The sequence below is a fragment of the Tamandua tetradactyla genome, chromosome X (genome assembly GCF_023851605.1).
Source record: "Tamandua tetradactyla isolate mTamTet1 chromosome X, mTamTet1.pri, whole genome shotgun sequence".
Taxonomy (NCBI): Eukaryota; Metazoa; Chordata; class Mammalia; order Pilosa; family Myrmecophagidae; genus Tamandua; species Tamandua tetradactyla.
Genome location: NC_135353.1, coordinates 151,595,758 through 151,609,842, shown reverse-complemented (window position 1 = coordinate 151,609,842; position 14,085 = coordinate 151,595,758). Strand labels below are relative to the sequence as shown.

Here is a 14,085-nt window from a genome sequence, read left to right as displayed (position 1 = left end):
CTCTTTCTCTTTTAGAATTGCTCATATTTTCAGAAAATTAAAAACATGTATAACATGATATGATATATTTTATTGTGGATTTTTCTGGGTTTTCGACGTATAGTATCATATCGTCTGCAAACAGTGATAGTTTTACTTCTTCCTTTCCAATTTTGATGCCTTGTATTTCTTTTTCTTGTCTAATTGCTCTGGCTAGAACCTCCAACACAATGTTGAATAATAGTGGTGATAGTGGACATCCTTGTCTTGTTCCTGATCTTAGGGGGAAAGTTTTCAATTTTTCCCCATTGAGGATGATATTAGCTGTGGGTTTTTCATATATTCCCTCTATCATTTTAAGGAAGTTCCCTTGTATTCCTATCTTTTGAAGTGTTTTCAACAGGAAAGGATGTTGAATCTTGTCAAATGCCTTCTCTGCATCAATTGAGATGATCATGTGATTTTTCTGCTTTGATTTGTTGATATGGTGTATTACATTAATTGATTTTCTTATGTTGAACCATCCTTGCATACCTGGGATGAATCCTACTTGGTCATGATGTATAATTCTTTTAATGTGTTGTTGGATACGATTTGCTAGAATTTTATTGAGGATTTTTGCATCTATATTTATTAGAGAGATTGGTCTGTAGTTTTCTTTTTTTGTAATATCTTTGCCTGGTTTTGGTATGAGGGTGATGTTGGCTTCATAGAATGAATTAGGTAGTTTTCCCTCCACTTCGATTTTTTTGAAGAGTTTGAGGAGAATTGGTACTAATTCTTTCTGGAACGTTTGGTAGAATTCACATGTGAAGCCATCTGGTCCTGGACTTTTCTTTTTAGGAAGATTTTGAATGACTAATTCAATTTCTTTACTTGTGATTGGTTTGTTGAGGTCATCTATGTCTTCTTGAGTCAAAGTTGGTTGTTCATGTCTTTCCAGGAACCCGTCCATTTCATCTAAATTGTTGTATTTATTAGCGTAAAGTTGTTCATAGTATCCTGTTATTACCTCCTTTATTTCTGTGAGGTCAGTAGTTATGTCTCCTCTTCCATTTCTGATCTTATTTATTTGCATCCTCTCTCTTCTTCTTTTTGTCAATCTTGATAAGGGCCCATCAATCTTATTGATTTTCTCATAGAACCAACTTCTGGTCTTATTGATTTTCTCTACTGTTTTCATGTTTTCAATTTCATTTATTTCTGCTCTGATCTTTGTTATTTCTTTCCTTTTGCTTGCTTTGGGGTTAGTTTGCTGTTCTTTCTCCAGTTCTTCCAAGTGAACAGTTAATTCCTGCATTTTTGCCTTTTCTTCTTTTCTGATATAGGCATTTAGGGCAATAAATTTCCCTCTTAGCACTGCCTTTGCTGCGTCCCATAAGTTTTGATATGTTGTGTTTTCATTTTCATTTGCCTCGAGGTATTTACTAATTTCTCTTGCAATTTCTTCTTTGACCCACTCGTTGTTTAAGAGTGTGTTCTTGACCCTCCACGTATTTGTGAATTTTCTGGCATTCCGCCTATTATTGATTTCCAACTTCATTCCTTTATTATCCGAGAAAGTGTTGTGTATGATTTCAATCTTTTTAAATTTGTTAAGACTTGCTTTGTGACCCAGCATATGGTCTATCTTTGAGAATGATCCATGAGCACTTGAGAAAAAGGTGTATCCTGCTGTTGTGGGATTTAATGTCCTATAAATGTCTGTTAAGTCTAGCTCCTTTATAGTAATATTCAGATTCTCTATTTCTTTATTGATCCTCTGTCTATATGTTCTGTCCATTGATGAGAGTGGGGAATTGAAGTCTCCAACTATTATGGTAGATGTGTCTATTTCCCTTTTCAGTGTTTGCAGTGTATTCCTCACGTATTTTGGGACATTCTGGTTCGGTGCATAAATATTTATGATTGTTATGTCTTCTTGTTTAATTGTTCCTTTTATTAGTATATAGTGTCCTTCTTTGTCTCTTTTAACTGTTTTACATTTGAAGTCTAACTTGTTGGATATTAGTATAGCCACTCCTGCTATTTTCTGGTTGTTATTTGCATGAAATATCTTTTCCCAACCTTTCACTTTCAACCTATGTTTATCTTTGGGTCTAAGATGTGTTTCCTGTAGACAGCATATAGAAGGATCCTGTTTTTTAATCCATTCTGCCAGTCTATGTCTTTTGATTGGGGAATTCAGTCCATTAACATTTAGTGTTATTATTGTTTGGATAATATTTTCCTCTAACATTTTGCCTTTTGTATTATATATATCATATCTGACTTTCCTTCTTTCTACACTCTTCTCCATACCTCTCTCTTCTGTCTTTTCAGTTCTGACTCTAGTGCTCCCTTTAGTATTTTTTGCAGAGCTGGTCTCTTGGTCACAAATTCTCTCAGTGACTTTTTGTCTGAAAATGTTTTAATTTCTCCCTCATTTTTGAAGGACAATTTTGCTGGATATAGGAGTCTTGGTTGGCAGTTTTCCTCTTTTAGTAATTTAAATATATCATCCCACTGTCTTCTAGCCTCCATGGTTTCTGCTGAGAAATCTACACATAGTCTTATTGGGTTTCCCTTGTATGTGATGGATTGTTTTTCTCTTGCTGCTTTCAAGATCCTCTCTTTCTCTTTCACCTCTGACATTCTAACTAGTAAGTGTCTTGGAGAACGCCTATTTGGGTCTAATCTCTTTGGGGTGTGCTGCACTTCTTGGATGTGTAATTTTAGGTCTTTCATAAGAGTTGGGAAATTTTCAGTGAAAATTTCTTCCATTAGTTTTTCTCCTCCTTTTCCCTTCTCTTCTCCTTCTGGGACACCCACAACACGTATATTTGTGCGCTTCATATTGTCCTTGAGTTCCCTGATACCCTGTTCAAATTTTTCCATTCTTTTCCCGATAGTTTCTGTTTCTTTTTGGAATTCAGATGTTCCATCCTCCAAATCACTAATTCTATCTTCTGTCTCTTTGAATCTATCATTGTAGGTATCCATTGTTCTTTCTATCTTTTCTACTTTGTCCTTCACTTCCATAAGTTCTGTGATTTGTTTTTTCAGTTTTTCTATTTCTTCTTTTTGTTCAGCCCATGTCTTCTTCATGTCCTCCCTCAGTTTATTGATTTCGTTTTTGAAGAGGTTTTCCATTTCTGTTCGTATATTCAGCATTAGTTGTCTCAGCTCCTGTATCTCATTTGAACTATTGGTTTGTTCCTTTGACTGGGCCATATTTTCAACTATTTGAGCGTGATCCGTTATCTTCTGTTGGCGTCTGCACATTTAGACAGATTTCCCTGGGTATTGGATCCAAAAGTTTGGAAGATTTTTCTGTGAAATCTCTGGGTTCTGCTTTTCTTATCCTGCCCAGTAGGTGGCGCTCGTGGCACACGTTTGTCTGCGGGTCCCACCAGTAAAAGGTGCTGTGGGACCTTTAACTTTGGAAAACTCTCGCCGTCCGGGAGGTTCTCTAGCCGAAGCGGCTTGGAAGAGTGCGAGCCGGCCCGGGGTCTGAACATGGGGAGGGTTGCTGGCTGCCGCAGCCCGGGAAAGCACCCGTCCGAATTTCCTAGTCAGCCCGGGGTGACAAGCGTGGCGGGAGGGCGCCAGCGGCAGCGGCCCACCCGGGAGAGTACACATTCCCGGGGAGTCACGGGTTTGGAAGGGGCCTCCCCCACCCGTCACCGTTCTCCGTGGCCTGGGGATTTCCGATCCAATTCTCTCAGTTGGTCCGGGGGGCCGCGCATGGTGTGGGCGCCAGCAGCCGCGGTTTCAGGGGACCGCCTCTCCAATTCTCCCAGCCGGCCCGGGAAGGGGGAAGGGAGTGACTCCGGCTGCTTGCTGCCCCGCCCGGTGAAGCCCGCACCCCTCGGCGATCTCACCCAAGCGGCTTCTCTCAGCCAGCCAGCCATTCCAGGATGGGGTACGCTGTCTTTTTTATCTCTGTTGTGGCTTTGGGGGCTGTTCTGTATCGTTTCTACTCCCTTAGTAGCTGTCCTGGAGAAGAAACTAAGATCCGCGCGTCTTACTAAGCCTCCATCTTCTCCGGAAGTCATGATATATTTTAAAGCAGTCCCTGAACTTGATACTGGCAGGACAAAATGGATACCATGCCTAGACTTTAATTTCCATACTAAGCTATCCATGAATTCTGGTACCTACTCTTTGAAAGATAACATCAGACTTACTTTGAACATGGAACATTTTTTGGTCGTGGAAAAAAAAACCACAGGACTACTGAGCCTTTAGGTTTTTCTCCAGGGTCTCGGTGGTTGAGAATACTCACCAACCCTTAACAATTACATTATGGAAAAATTATGACAAACCAATTTTTAGATCAGGAAAGATGCTTACGAAGCAGACAGGGTAAAGAGAAGAGAGGAAAGAGCATTATGGCATGACTGGAGTTAAGAGTGTGAAGGAGGAAATGGCTAGAGTTGATACTGGAGACTTAGGCTGAGGCCATATCACGGGAATCTTTATGGCCCATATTAAACACTTTTAATATATACTCAGCACATAGAACAAACCCATGAGTTTCAACAGCATTCAATTTACTCAGCTTTGCAGTTTAGAATATAATTCTAGCAGAATTGTAAGGAGTAAATTTTGAAAACTTGCAGATTCGATTTGGGATAATGAATTAAGAAAGTTTGCCAATGGAATTTGATTAAAAACAGTGTTTTCCTAATAAACTACTAAAATTGAAAATTAATGCCTTAAATAAAAACATTTTGGTTCAGGAGATACACTTGAGCATAATTTCTAAATAATCATACAAGCTTTTTTAGGGATTAAAAACAAATTTAGTAAGTTCTAAAAGTTTGTTATGATTTTGCAGAAAATTTTTAGTATTTTTAATTTTTACTTTTCTAAACCTCACCAGCTTTTGTGCTATGAGGACAAAAGAACATAGCTTACTGCTTCAGTTTGAAAATATCTTTAAAGAGGTTTTCAAATTAGTAAATTTTGTATTGTTTCTGGAACCCACATCCTTCTTGGAAAATTTTACATGTCTTGCAAATGAATCATTTAAGATAAATGGCTTTAAAACACCATGGCATTTTATTTGCTCAGAAAATATATCTGCATGAAAGTGAGGATTCTTATTCTATCACAGTAAGCTACCATTCCTTTGTAAAAAGGAAAACTCATACTATTTAAAAAATAACTTCCTTTCAGGGACTGACAACATCATTTATCTGCTTCCTTATTCCCTTTACCTTCTTTGTGAAAATTTTTTCAATCGTCCTCAGCCCACTTGGCAGAGTGCCTTTATTTATTTTTTATTAGAGAAGTGGTTGGCTTAAAGAATAATTATGCATAAAATGCCAGATTCCCATTTACTAACCTATTATTGACACCCTGCTTTGATGTGGTACATTTATTACAACTGATGAAAGTACATTTTTAAACAAGTTTAAAAATAGTGCATGGACTATAGTTCATAGTTTAACTTAGGGTTCACTGTTTGCGTTGTACAGTTTCATGGATTTTTTAAAAATTTATTCTAGTAACATAGATACAACCTAAAATTTCCCATTTTAACCACATTCATATATATAATTCAATGCAGTCAATTATATTCACAATGTTGTGCTGTGAGCACCACGAATTCATAACCAAAACTCCTCCATTGTCCCAAATAAAAATTCTGTTCCTTTTAAGCCTTAACTCCCTATTCCCCAGTAACACTCCATCCTTTGGTAAACAAATCAGTGAGATATATTTGTACTTCGTATCTGGCTTATTTCACTCAATATGATGTCTTCAAGGTTCACTCATGTTGTCACATGTATCAGAATTTCATTCCTTTTTATGACTGAATAATAGTCCATTGTGTATACATACCACATTTTGTTTATCCAACAAATCACGTAGAGCTAATAAATGAATTCATCAAAGTGTTTTCTGGGATTCTTGGATGTGCGCATTCATGTCTTTTCTAAGTTTAGGATGTTTTCTGTCATTTCTTTGCATATACCTTCTGCCACTTTTTCTTTTTCTTCTTCTGGTACCCCAATAATACATATATTGTCATCTTGATTTTCCCAGAGGTCACTTAGGCTATTTTCACCTTTTGTAATTATTTTTTTCTTTCTGTTTCTCAGGCCTTACTCGTTTCAACTGTCTTATTTTCAGGTTCAATGATTCTTTCTTCGGTCAGCTCCAATCTTGTTGAAACCCTTCTAGAAATTTTTCATGTCAGTTATTGTGGTCTTCAACTCCAATAGTTCTGTTTGGTTATATTTTAAAATTTCTATCTGTTTTTTGAGATTCTCATCTCATTAATTGTGTTTCCTCATATCCTTTAGTTATTTCCTTGTATTTTCCTTCATCTCCTTGGGGTTACTGAAGATTATGCCTCTAAAATCTTGATTCTGGTATCTCACGGTCTGGTCATTGAAAAATTTTATCCTCTTCCTTTGGGTTGATCATGTCCTGTTTCTTTGTTTATTGTGTAATTTTTAGTTGCACACCGTCCATTTTATTATTTTTAAATGTTATCTCTCAGCCCTTCTGGAGAGTAATATAGCAGATTCACAGGAAGCCAGATATGATTAAGCAATCCCATTACTAGGAATATACTCAGAAGAAATGAAAGCAGGGACTCAAATAGATGTTTACACACTGATGTTTATGGTGGTATTATTCATGACAGCCAAAGGATGCAGGTAGCTGAAGGGTACATCCACAGAGGAGCAGAAGTGCAAATTGTGGTGTATACATAGACTGAATGTTGTATGGCTACAGAAAGGAATGAAGTTGTGAGGAATGTAAAGAGGTGAATGAACCCTGAGGACATTATTTTTTAAGGAAAATAAGCGAGAAACAAAAAAGACAAATATTCTATGGTCTCACTTGGAAAATACTTTGTAAGAAAATTAGGGCCTAGATTGTAAGCTCTTACAGCAGTCACATTTATTCCTGAGTTTTAAGTGTTATTTCTAAATTCTGAGATGCTATACTGTATGTGTATAACCTGGTATTTCCCTAGAGCTTTGGTACCTGTGTGACACCTAAGACTCAGAGTTAGAGTTCTGCACTCTGAAAGTCAGATTATTCCATACAGCAACTGTTACAGAAGCCAAAAAAGAGATCTTCAATTAGAGATATGAACAAAATTGATCTGGTTGGGACTAAGGTAAAATAGAATACATGGTAAAGGATGATATTATCTGTATTCTTAAACTTCACCTTCCGTGTGAGACCAAAGGAAGAAATGTTTATTTTGTCCAAAATTTAAATTTTCTGTAGCACACAATCTAACTTAACTTGTCTGGCCAGTTCTTTTAAACAACAGAAGCACATGGAGCCTAAAATAGGAAATAAAATCTTGTAATTCTGTATAGCGTAATGTAATATCTGGATACATTCCAGAGCATGTTAGGCAGATCATAAAAAAGGTATCTGTAAAGTCCCTTGAGGGTCTGGAGAAAAAAATACGGAACAATTGAACTTCTCCACCTGAGGAATTCCTGATATTCTCTCAAGCATTAGGGCCTCCCAAGTTAATAGGTCAAGCCCTTGTTCTTGAGGCTTGCTCTTATGAATCTTATGTCTGTAATGGGAAAGCAAAGCCTTATTATTTCTTAGGGTCACTTCCAGAGAACCTCTTTTGTTGTCTCAACATGGCCTCTTTCTCACTAAGTACAACTGGGCAAATAAACTCATTACTGTCCCCCTACCTGCAACATGAGTTCCAGGGCTGTAAATCTCCTTGACAATGTGGGACATGATTCCCAGGAATGAGCATGGCCCTGGCATCGTGGGATTAACAGTGTCCCTTTGACCAAAAAGGGGAAAAGAAATTAAACAAAATAAGGTAAATAAGGTATCAGTGGCTAAGAAATTTCCAGTAGAGTCGAGAGTCTATTCTGGAAGTTACTCTTATGCAAGCTTTAGCTAGATATTGTAAACTATCATGGTATGCCAAGCCACAACCAACAGTATTCCTGAAAACCCTAAAGAATACCAGGGCTTTATCTGAGACTCTATAAAAGTTTTACTCACTAAGTTTATTTTTCAGAAACTTAAAATCTCCAAGCTGTTCCTTTGCCAGATAAGCCCTGAAATCCAGAGGTATCGGTCTCTCCCAGAACATCTCTGAGAACATGCATCCCTATAGCCCATAATGTTGATACCCCTTTCTAACATGAAGTTAGAATGGTGCCCAAATATCCCTGAAGATTGGGAGAAGGATCAAATGAGAGAGAGGAATCATAACAGAGATGGTAGGATTTAACAAATGACTATGACTACTGAATCATTATACTGATATTTCTTTTTAGTCTCTAATGTATTAGAACAGCTATAAAGAAATATCCAAAATTGTGGAACCATAACCTATATCATACTTTGAAATTTGCATTATAACTACTTGTTAAACTACACTTTGAAATTTATCACTTTTCAGCATATATGTTATACTTCACAATAAAAAATGCTTTAAGAAATTAGTAACAGAAAAAAATGTTATCTCTGGGATGTATTTCCTGAAATATCTGTTTCTTGAGTTTGCAACAAGCTTGTGATTTTAAAGAGATTCCCTTGAGTATCAAGCTCTCCCATCAAAAAGGTCTGCCCAAGGCGAGCACAAAGTGCAGGGTCCTTTGACTCTTCTGGGCTTGTGGGCCTGTGCTTCTAGTGACTTTAGGTGTTCCCCTGTTTGCAGGGGTTCGACAAGCTCCTCTTTTTTCCGGGAGACCCCAGGCTGTTTGTCTCAATTATTTCTCATACTGGTTTTTAATCTTATGCTGCTTTTGCCTCAAGATCAAATTTTGGGATAGGACACACCAGAGAGTAGTTTCACAAGTTACTCTTTCCCAGCTGGGACAAGGCCAGCTGGGACAAGGCCAGTGGTAGCTGGCACCAAAAATACCTAGAGTGGGGATGAGGAAGGGGCCAGTTAGGGCACAGGAGTTTCTTCCACAGCTCCCCCCAAATGTTCTTTCTTGACCCGTCCAGAAAATGCAGCCCTCTAACTGTCCTCTGCAGCTCTGAGGAAGAATACTACCTTTAAGTCTCTTCCACTGCCTTTGTCCAGGATGGGCTGGTACAATGGCTGCCCTCAGAGCCATGGACCCAGTGATCCTAACTACTTAACCAAAAGCCGTAATCAGCACCTGGCCTAAGCTCACCCTGGATCTTGGAGAAGTAGACTTTTACATTTCATTTTGCAGTAGCAAAAATGTATTAGTCCTAATGTCCAGCTATGACAGGGGCTGGACCCCACTGCTGCCTGGGTAACAGTAACTGCTGCACAGAGAAAATGATTTACTGGTATTTACTATAATTTACCAGCTTCTTCCTCCCTTTCCTTCCTGGAAGTGGTACAGCATTCCACTTGACTCTGGAGTTTCAAAACAGTTGACTGAGACAGCTCCTGCCTATTGTCATTTTAGTTTCTTAGACTGCTCAAGGAAATACCATGAAATGGGTTGGTTGGCTTATACAAAGTGAATGTTTAAGCTTACAGTTTGGAGGCTAACAGAAAGTTCAAATCAAGGTGTCATCAAGGTGATGCTTTCTCCCCGAAGACTGGGGCTGACTGCTACAATCCTTACTCTGTCACATGGCAAGGCACATGGCAGCATCTCCTGGTCTCTCCTTTCTCTTTTGGATTCCACTGATGCAGCTTTTTACTTCCTGTGGCTTTCTCTCCCTCATGTCTGAATTCTTTCTATTTATCAAAGACTTCAAATATACTCATTCTGATTGAGGTCAGCCACATCCTAACTAAAGTCATCTCATCAAGAGGTCCTTATAATGGGAGCACATCAACAGGAATAGATTAGATTTAAGAACATTTCTGGGGTACATACAGCTCAAAGCACAACAGCTGTTCTGGTGGAGGGAAGATTCCTACAGCTTGCTACTCTGCCATCTTCCCATAATCCCAAAGTAGTTTTGGACATAGAAAAATCATTTCTAAGTCAATTCAATGTTCAGAATTTTAATATAATATAATTGATTAATTAGGTAACAGATTCTTTTAGAAAAAACCTAAAAAGTCTCAGCCATAAGAATTATTTTGGCCTGGACTACATGTATTTGCAGCACCTACTATAAAAGCAAGAAATCCTTCCTAGGTACATAACACACTGAGAAACCTCTGGTATTAAAGGCTCTGCCATTTTTTCTGAGTCTCTTCATTTAGGATTACATAAAGAAATTCCATCAGGTGCACCACTGATCTGTAAAGATTAAGAGAAGATAAACTCGCTTTAAATTAAGGAAAATAGTAAAATGGTTCTAGGAATGGTATGTGGCTGTTCAAAATGGCATTTGAAAAAATATTTATGAGAAATACCAAAATATTCAGAAGCAACGTAATATATGTCAGTGAGAAAGTAGGACAAAGAAAAAACAACCTTGGTTAGTCACAGGAGGATGTCTGGAAGGGGAAATTTGGTGAAAAGAGCAAACAGTAAATTGAAGGGGAAAGCTTTTCAAAAATATATTATTCAACTTTCAGGCTTCTTTATTGTTGTCATATTTAGGGCAGCTCATAACCCTCCCCACCTACTACAGCCAAGATGAGAACATGTGAAGTATTGAAAGAGTACAAGCAGCTCTCAGGACATATACAGAAGAAAGATCCCTTCTTGGGGAAACAATAGATAGTCTATCAAGTACAAAATGGATGTTCCAATAGTGGATGATGCATCTGTGGATTAGGAAATTCAGAGCAGCAGTAACTGGAGCTACAGAATAATAGTTGAAGACTGCAGGATCCTCTAGTGTCAGTAAAATGCAAGAGTATGAAATGGCTTCCAAAGTCAATAATGATAACTTAAATTCCACCAATAAACACAGTCTATTACAAATAAGTGAGGCATGGTCCTACTTTACATCAATACTTTCTCCACTTCTAAACAACATACTTTAAACAGGAAATTGATAACTGCTGTTTGTGGGGGGAAATGTGACTAGATACCAAGGAGACTTTAAAATGTTGTCATATATGTGAAACTTAGAGGAATTCACAATTTAACTCTGCCCCCCACACCCCTCCAAAAAAGATTTCTTCATCAGTTTTCCAAATTTCAGTAAATGACACCCCTATTCACCCAAAAGCCAAAGCCTAAATATCAACCAGGATCTCTTTCATTCCTTCATCTCTGTAATCATATCAATTCTAATACTAATTCTAATGCAATTATTGCTAACAGTTTGCTACTAGTAGCTAACACTTACTGAATATGCTGTTAGGCTCTGTGATAGGAGCTGTAAACACATTCTCTTGGTTAATCTTTACAACAATTCTCTGAACTAAATACCGTTATTACATTCCATCTTTCAGATGATAAATTTGAAACTTGGAGATATGTATTAATATTACATATAATCATACGTAGTGAAACCAGGATTCAAACCCAACTCTTTTTAAGATTTCACAACTTAAACTCAATTCCTGTCAGTCAGCCTCCCAAAATATCTCTCCTTTGTCCATTCTGTCATTCTCCATTGCTACTAAATTCATCAAAACCAGCATCATCTCTTACCCAGACTATTCTAGCAGTCTCCTAGTTGAGGTTGGGTTAACTGTTTACATACATTATGTCAACGAATCCTGTCTTGAGGTCTCTGACATGAGTATTATATCATCCAAAGGTGAAAAATCTGAGGCCAGAGAGGTTAAGTAAGATGTAACATAATACTCAATGACCACAATTCACTTTGGAGAAGGTCGACTGGACAAGCAGAGTAGAATAAATCTAAATCCCAGACTTACTGCTCCAACATTTAATACAATTAACTAAAATAATAGTAAATATCAGCAACAAAAAATAGTCATTACTTCCAGTCGAACAAAGAAAGAAGTATGACTTAAAGCATTGAACTTTAAAAACTGATTACCAAGAGAAAAAGGTAGACTCTATTGCAGCAGTACCAGAAGTTTTCTGACCATAAATCTACCCCTAAGTCAGACTGATGGGTGGGCAAAGTCATAGGAATGTTCATAAATATCCACGAGCCAGAAGAGAAGCAGACTTAGTGTCATTATTTTACTCCTCTTCTGACTGAGGATGAGAGATAAAATATAGAAAGTGTAAAATAGAATTAAAAACTTGTTCGAAGGAAAGTAAAGTTTTCAGGATAAATAATATAGTACTTTGGTGATAAATTGAAATATGTAACCTAATTTAGACATGTTCTTAATCTTAACTCACACTTTTATGATTTCAATCCAGATTATATTCCTCCATGGAAACAGGACACAACCCCAACAGGAGAGAATTAACCCTGATTTAAGACATTTAAGGAAGTCTCAGGAGAGAGAAAATAATATGTTGGGTAGGAAAAGGCTCCCTTGCCAGTACATTTTCAATTTCATCACATGGCACCGTCTTGGAACATAAATAAGTAAGAGTCTATTTGATGCTCCTCAGGTTAGGGCAGCATTTTCCTGGGATTTTATGGTATCATGTTTTTTAAAAAGAACAATTTTATTCACAGGCCGTACAATTCACCCAAAGTGTACAACCAACGGTATACACTGGTTATAAACTGGTATAATCACCTACTTATGCATTCACCACCACAATCAATATGAGAATTTCTCATTTCTCTTAAAACAATCCCAAACTCTTATATTCTCCTAATATTTACACCTAGTTTTGGTATAATATCTTTGTTACAAGTGATGAAAGAATGTTACATTATCACTGTTAACTATAGATATTAGTTTACATTAACCGTATTTTTTCAAATATACCACTCTATTACTACCACACTGTAACTGATGTACATTTATTTGTCCAATTAACAACATTATATTTGTATAATTAACCAGCCATCATCTACTATAGATTTCACTATGTAATACAGACCCACGTTAAATCCTCTAGCTTTCTGTCTAGTGGCATACATGACCCTAACCTTCCCCTTTCAACCATATTCACACTTAGCATTATTAGTTTCACTTACAGAAGTGTGCCCCAGCACAGAATTTTGTGCTATGTCCCAACATTTGCAATCTCTAGTAAATCGCTAATAAAAACCATATGTTCTTTAAAAAACTGCAGAGACTCACCCATTTTTTTTTTTGGCCTTCTAGACACTGCACACTCTTAATATCTAGTCCTCAAATTGATGCTCAGATGTTGTGAAAAGAGTCAGGAATAGTCATGCAAACAGAAAATAGAAGTCCGTACTGCATGCCTAAACATGGACAAAAATGAAAACAAAAATAATAATATGCAAATATATTACAACAATATTAAATAGAAATGCAGATGAAAAACCAATCTGAAAGAAAACATAACACAATAAATAGAAAGACCCTGCAAGTATTTCACATTATACAACTTTTAAAAAAAGTAGAATTCATGAAAGCAAGAACACAAAATCTAGAGCATAAAAAGTAGAATTATATAAAAATGGAGAGAACAGGTGTAACGGACTGAAGTGAAAATCAAAAGAACAACATTTCATAATTAATCTATAAATTGAAAACACCAGAAAATCTAATGCACATGGCTAAATATTCAATTACTAACATAGAGGGATACTTTGAGATAATTACAGTAAACATAACGGATAAAAGACTAAACAACAACACAATTATGGAGAAATAATATATAGAAGTTTTAAAAATGAATGGATAAAACACCACAAAGGGAGTACATATGAGTACTTATTAATATAAGAAAAATTGTCTGAATTGTAGAAATAATTGTATTTATAGACTAAAGGAGTGAGCAGTGCTCCAGGAAAATACCAAATTACTGTAAAAGTATTGAATTTTAACTCTAAATATTCAAGCATCTATTAAAGGAAGTCACCTACAGTGAGGAAAACAGCCTTTTTAGACATCTCCACAACAATCTTTAATGCCTGAAGACAATGGAGCAATGGCCACATGCAATTAAGGAAAAAAATTACTACACCAGAACGTCATAATCAGTTAAGACCTACAAACATCAAGGCAACGAGTAGAAATTCTCAAGTAGGAAATATCTAGGTAAGACAGTTGTCTTAGTTTTCCCAAGTGGCTATAACAAATACCAAAAACTGGTTTTGGCTTAACAAAGGAATTTACTGGCTCACGGTTTAGAGGCTAGAAGGCTTTCTCTCTCCCAGGTTTGGCAGCATTCTGGCTGGCCAGCAATCCTTGGG

The 14,085-nt window shown here is 36.9% G+C and overlaps 1 long non-coding RNA gene across 1 annotated transcript in view; it reads right to left on the bottom strand.

The window, feature by feature from the left end:
* Positions 1-13,032: 13,032 nt before the first annotated feature.
* The window catches only part of LOC143670676 (uncharacterized), a 494,335-nt gene continuing 493,282 nt past the window's right edge, over positions 13,033-14,085 (bottom strand). The window contains exon 6 of the long non-coding RNA XR_013169430.1: positions 13,033-13,128. This is a non-coding gene — a long non-coding RNA (uncharacterized LOC143670676). The remainder of the gene's footprint in view (positions 13,129-14,085) is intronic.